Raw genomic sequence first — 7,117 nt, forward strand, 5'->3', positions numbered from 1 at the left:
TGAGAAGCATAGCCGTGTCTTTCAGAAAGTAAAAAAGATTCAGTTTTTTCTTTCATGAGAGGCACATGTTTGCTTTTGTGAGAGGCAGAACTATGTCTGTTGGAAAAAGAAAAATAACATGTTCTTTTTTCTTCCACGAGAAGTATAGATTTGCTTCCCATAAAAGCATAGATTTGCTTCCACAAGAAGCACAGTTGGGCCTCTCGATAAGGAATTTTTTTTGTGCTCCCACATAGGCACAAATTCGCTTACCTCTCAGGAAAAGTAAAAAAACACGTGTTTTCACGAGAGGTACATTGCTTCTCGTGAGGCATAGATTTGCTTCCACGGAAAGCACATCTATGCCAATCAAAAAGGGGAAAACATGTTCTTTCTCTTTTCATGAGAGCCACAGATTTGCTTTCGCTTGTGCCTCTCAAGAAGGGGGGAAACGTGTTTTTTTTATGAGAGGCACATATTTGCTTCTCGTGAAGGCATAGATTTGCTGCTATGAGAAACACATCAGTGCCAATCAAAAAAGAAAAAAAATGTGTTCTTTCTCCTTCCATGAGAGGCACAAGTTTGCTTTCGTTTATGTCTCTTGAAAAAGGAAATCACACATTTTTTTCCTTTCACGAGAACACACATTTGCTTCTTGTGAAGGCACAAATTTACTTCCAGAAGAAGCATAGTTGTATCTCTTGGAAGAAAAAAAAAGAAAGAGAAAATTGTGTTTCCAGTTACAGTTTTTTCGGGAAGTTTTGTAATAAAAAGTTCGTTGAAACCAACTAACATGAGATCTAGTTTTGAAGATTTCGACGCAATGAATTCGACAGTGAAAACGGTTTAGAATTTAGACGCACGGTTTAGAAGATAAAAACGCTTTGGTAAACGAATCTACAAAGAAAGGAAAAACTCCTAGGTTGCCACTTGTCAGGCCCTAAGGAGCTAGGAGAAACGTTTGCAAAGGGTATCCTTTAACTAGTGATTTCACTATTTATCGCTTCACGCATTGTTTCTTAGAATATCTTCACAGGATGTGTGGGTGGCCAATCCTATATGACGCCCCGCGCATCATATAACCGAGAATTCATAGAAGACTCCTCGAGTTGTGCCGACCCACGTAGCGGCTGACTTGTTTTTCTTCTCACTCCAGATTTTAGCTTTTACTAGAAGAACACCCGTGCGGGGCTACATTAACTTTAAGAGTTCAATATCAATTATGTTAATATTATATTTAATATTCTCATACATATCAAGTGACATTGGCGACCTTTTTTATCATCAAATTCTCACACACACACTCTTCCTCCCTCCTCCTCACTCTCTCCCCCCTCTCCCTCCCTCTCTCTCTCTAACACACACACATATTATTAGAAAAATGTTCACGTTTGTAAAGAAAATTTCATCGTGCATTAAAAATGTTCACTATAAAGTAATAAATTATGTAATCATAATATTCTTGAAAATCATCGTGTATTAAGAAAATGTACACCATAAATTAAGAAAATTTTACCGTGCATTATGCAAAGTTTCACCATATACTAAAACCCGTCATAAAAAATATCCAGTAAATATGTTAAAGATCCAGGAGAAAAACCAACTAGTGAATGAAAAAAGAAGAAAGAAAAATCAAGGAAGGAAAATCTAAAAATAAGCCAAAACTAGAAACAAAAAATAAAGCATAATAAGTAAGAAAAATGAAACATAAAGAAATCTGGGCAAGGAATGAGCCCCAACACGCGCGCCAGGTAAGTGCGATTTGAAAAAAAAATTGCAGGCCTCTGTGGGCCGGCCTAGCATTCCTGAGCTAGTATAAAAAGGTCTATGCCTCCTGTACATCGCGAGTTCTGCCGTGGCGGAGTGGCTAGCGCGCAGGTCGGCGGTTCGAATCCTGGGCGGGATTCGATTTTTGTTTGTCTTATTTATTTGTTCAAACCAACTCAAAATTTCAAACAAGTCCGAGTCGCTGGTGGAAATTACGAACGGGAAAAAGCCTCTCATTTGAGCCTTTTTCGCCGAAATAATTGGGCATTTATGGGATTACGTATAAAGCAAGGGAGTTTTTTTGCAAAAGACATGCCACATCAGCACCCGACAGGCGGGCCCAACCGGTCAGTTTCCCTGTCAATACGTATAAACAACATTTTTAGCCTCTTTTGCAACGCCTCGCCCCAAAGTTGATACTGACACGTAAAAATTACCAATCTTGGTACCAGTCTGCTTCTAATGCCTCAATTGTGGTACTTCTGTGCAATTTACTCGCTTGGCAAACCCGGATACGGCGGGGTGACGTCACCATTTCTCGCGAGTGGGCCTCTATCGATGCAGATCGGCTTGTCAGGCCCGCCTGCTGCGATAGAACCCGACCCCGTTTCGTGGGGCATTCCCTGTTTATCGAGAGCAACTATCCTTCACCCTAAAAAAAGATAGCAAATACCCTTTGCAGAGCCCTCAAGGGTCACTTTTGATGGGCTCATTCAGTGCTCACTTAGAACAAATTTACGCATTTTAGAATTTAGGTAAAAAATTTTGGGTTTTTTTTGCCTTTTGATTTTCGTCGGGTTTTCCTGAGAGTTTAAAGAATTTTGATTTTTTTTCTTCTGAAAAACACGTTTTTTTTGCTTCTACGAGAGACGCGGATTTGCTTCTCTTAAAGAAACATGTTTGTAAGCACAACTGCATTTCTCAGAAAGTAAAAAAAAATTGGTTTTTTTTGCTTCCACGAGAGGCACAGGTTTAGTTGTGCGAGAGGCACAACTATGTCTATTGGAAAAATAAAGATCCCATATTTTCTATTTTTTTTCTTCCACAAGAAGTATAGATTTGCTTCCGCGAGAAGCATAGCCATGTCTTTCAGAAAGTAAAAAAGATTCAGTTTTTTTCTTTCATGAGAGGCACATATTTGTTTCTGTGAGAGGCAGAACTATGTTTGTTGGAAAAAGAAAAATAATATGTTCTTTTTTCTTCCACGAGAAGTATAGATTTGCTTCCCATAAAAGCATGGATTTGCTTCCACAAGAAGCACAGTTGGGCCTCTCGATAAGGAAAAAAATATATTTTTTGTGATCCAACATAGGCACAGATTCGCTTACCTCTCAGGAAAAGTAAAAAAACACGTGTTTTCACGAGAGGTATATTGCTTCTCGTGAGGCATAGATTTGCTTCCACGGAAAGCACATCTGTGCCAATCAAAAAGGAAAAACATGTTCTTTCTCTTTTCATGAGAGCCACAGGTTTGCTTTCACTTGTTAACGTGTTTTTTTTCATGAGAGGCACATATTTGCTTCTCGTGAAGGCATAGATTTACTGCTATGAGAAACACATCAGTGCCAATCAAAAAAGAAAAAATGTGTTCTTTCTTCTTCCATGAGAGGCACAGGTTTGCTTTCGCTTATGTCTCTTGAAAAAGGAAATCATACATTTTTTTCCTTTCACGAGAACACACATTTGCTTTTTGTGAAGGCACAAATTTACTTCCAGAAGAAGCATAGTTGTATTTCTCGGAAGAAAAAAAAGAAAGAGAAAATTGTGTTTCTAGTTACAGTTTTTTCAGAAAGTTTTGTAATAAAAAGTTCATTGAAACCAATTAACATGAGATCTAGTTTTGAAGATCTCGACGCGATAAATTCGACAATGAAAACGTTTAGAATTTAGACGCACGGTTTAGAAGATAAAAACGCTTTGGTAAACGAATCTACAAAGAAAGGAAAAACTCCTAGGTTGCCACTTGTCAGGCCCTAAGGAGCTAGGAGAAACGTTTGCAAAGGGTATCCTTTAACTAGTGATTTCACTATTTATCGCTTCACGCATTGTTTCTTAGAATATCTTCACAGGATGTGTGGGTGGCCAATCCTATATGACGCCCCGCGCATCATATAACCGAGAATTCATAGAAGACTCCTCGAGTTGTGCCGACCCACGTAGCGGCTGCCTTGTTTTTCTTCTCACTCCAGATTTTAGCTTTTACTAGAAGAACACCCGTGCGGGTCTACATTAACTTTAAGAGTTCAATATTAATTATGTTAATATTACATTTAATATTCTCATACATATTAAGTGACATTGGCGACCTTTTTTACCATCAAATTCTCTCTCAAACACACACTCTCTCTCCCCCTCTCCCTCCCTCTCTCTCTCTCTAACACACACATATTCATCTTATTAGGTACGGACCATAATTCATCTATTTCACACGCACACGCGCTAGTGCATAACAATATGGATTATAAAACAGGTGTCAAGGTAGTAACAAGGATTCTTCTAATGCATTAATAAACAAATGTTCTGCACTGAAGACAAGATAAACAATTCCCAAAGTGCATTAGAGCATCACAGAACATTACTGGCAAGATAAATGCACGACGATACACCCGACTCATTTAATTAATATAATTAAATTATGAGTAAATTAGTCACCGAACTGCTCGAATGAACCGGAACAGAGCCAACATATATCATCCTAGACAAACACAATATCAACCATTTACCTTGGTACTTTAGAAACCGCCAGGAGGATGCATGCAGAAGCGCTTCTTGCCTGCGAATCCATAGTCAGATAGAGAAATTGGAACCCATTTCCATCACCAACTGATAAAGAAAGCACGTAAGAAAATTGATATCGGGCCAACTTGAATCTTCGGTGATTGTCCCCCGGTATGGAGAATTTAGGAGGGTGGGTGCAAGGAGTGGCCTTGTGGATGATGGATGGAGGCGCGGAGGGATGTAGTCGCCGGAAGGTCGAAAGCGGAGAGGGTCGGGCACGTTAGGTGGAGCCGGTGGTGCGCGACAACCGGAGGCGGCCTAATCGTGGGCGGCGAACCGACGATAGCCTCGGCCCATCCCTCGACGCAGCGAAGATAGAGAGGGGCGGTGCTGCCGGTGCTCGAGGCCACCGCTCGGCACCATCTACATCGAGGGGAAAGAGAGGCGAGAAAGCGATAGGGTGATGCGGGGCTAGGGATTGCGGAGGAGGGTGGGGGTGTGCGATTTGAATGGATGGTTCTGCCCACCGTTTTCTTGTACGTGGCGGTGGAGACGGCGGCGTCCAGCCATGCAGGCGAGGCATGGGTCGAGACGGGCACACGACGAGGCGCAGTAGCAAAGGCGGGGCGAGTTTTGCTACTGAAATACAGGGTGTGGGATTGATCGTTCATGTTCTCTTTTCCTTTTTAACGGGAGATGGATGCGATTTTTTCACGAGGGGAGAGATGTGACCACATACCAGTTTTATAATAAATTAATTAGGTTTATAATGGGATTTGTTTACAATACGTTAAGATTTACGTGTTAGTTTTCTTAATAAAGAAATGCACTGATGTAGGGATCGGTTGATTCGGGTAAGGAAAGACAGATTCGTGATCTTTTGTATGTTAGGAAATTAGTGGTTTGCAAGGAAAGAGTGGAGAGAAAAGGAATCAATACGACCACATATAGATTTCATAATAAATTAATTAGGCCCATAACGGGATTTGTTTATAATGCGTTAAGATTTACGTGTTAGTTTTTTTAATAAAGAAATGCACTGATGTAGGGAGCGATTGATTCGGGTAAGGAAAGATATATTCGTAATCTTTTGTATGTTAGAAAATTATTGGTTTGCAAGGAAAGAGTGGAGACAAAAAGAACCAGTATGAGGGGGTGATGGGAGGTGGGACGAATAAAAACCGGACGAAATTAGAAGGTGAGAGGAAGGCAAGTAAAAACCGACGAAAAAACCCAACAAAATTGGAAAGTGGGAGAGAGGACGAAAAAATCCCAGAAAAGATAGGAAGAAAACGAAAATAAACCATACGAAGCTACCAACTGCTCTATTAGAAATAGAGATTCTGTACATTTATCATCCCTGCTTGACGTAGGGAGCTCCTATTCGGCGCTTCAGGCACCAGGGAAGCTCCCTCGTGCCAAAACGCCGGCGTTGGCAGGCCGGCCCACGTACACGTTCACATTTGAGAGAAAACCCATGAATATCATTAAAAACGAAAATAGTTCGTGATTGCAAAATGTTAACGGATTTTGAAAAAAAATGTTAACTTGGAAAAAATCATCAATTTGAAAACAAGCTCATCAAATTTCAAAAAAAAAATCATCCAATTTGAAAAGGTTCATCAATTTTTTTAAAATCATTTAATTTGACAAAAAGTTCTTCAATTTCAGAAAAGGTTAAAAAATGTTGTTTTTTACCAATTTTGGCAAAAAAGAACGCTGAAATTGAAAAAAATCATCAATTTTGAAAAAACATTCATAGAATTTTTTTAAAAGTCTTCTATTTCTTATAACTTTTTGTAAAAATCATTGATTTTAAACATGGTTCATCGATTCTGTGAAAAGTTCACAAAGTTGAAGAAGTCCATTATTTCAAAAAAACACTTCACTATTTAAGTAAAGACAAAAACAAAAAACATAAAGAAAATACATCTAAATGGGCCGGCCTAGCTTAGAGCGCTTCAAGCGCTAGTTTGCAAAATGCACAATAACAGCGAAATCACTATTTGAGAAGTACTCATTGCAAATATCTCTTCAATTTTCCAGGTTGCGACAAGTGGCGCACATGCAGCGAGTCACTTTTCGCAACCTAGAGTTTTCTCTTTTTTCACAGATCCATTTATTCAAAACATTTTATCTCTCAAACCGTGCAACCTCGGATTCCTCGCGTCGAGTTCTTCAAAACTAAATCCCATGTTGATAGGTTTGGACGAACTTTTTTTCACGAAAAACCGGCCGAAAAAATCTGAACGAAAAAACCAAATCGGAAACACAGGTTTTTCCCCTCTCCGAAAGAGGCACGCCCGTGCCTCTCACGAAATCATCACCGTGCCTCTCGAGAAAGCAAAACTGTAACTCTTGTGGAATGAAAAAATACATTTTTTCGTTTCCGAGGAGGCACGACCGTGACTCCCGCGAAAGCACACCCGTGCCTCTACCGGGAGCAAAATCGTGACTCTCACGAAAGAAAAAAGACATAAACCATGTTTTTTTTCCGTTTCCGAGAGGCACGGCCATGACTCTCGTGAAAGCACAACCATGCCTCTTGCGGAAGCAAAACCGTGACTCTCGTGAAAAAAAAATAGAAAACGTGTTTTTTTCGTTTTTGAGAGGCAAGACCGTGACTCTCGCGAAAGCACAACGTGCCTCTCGC

This window comes from Triticum urartu, chromosome 5A, assembly GCF_056163025.1.
Source record: "Triticum urartu cultivar PI428250 chromosome 5A, HENAU_Tu73, whole genome shotgun sequence".
Taxonomy (NCBI): Eukaryota; Viridiplantae; Streptophyta; class Magnoliopsida; order Poales; family Poaceae; genus Triticum; species Triticum urartu.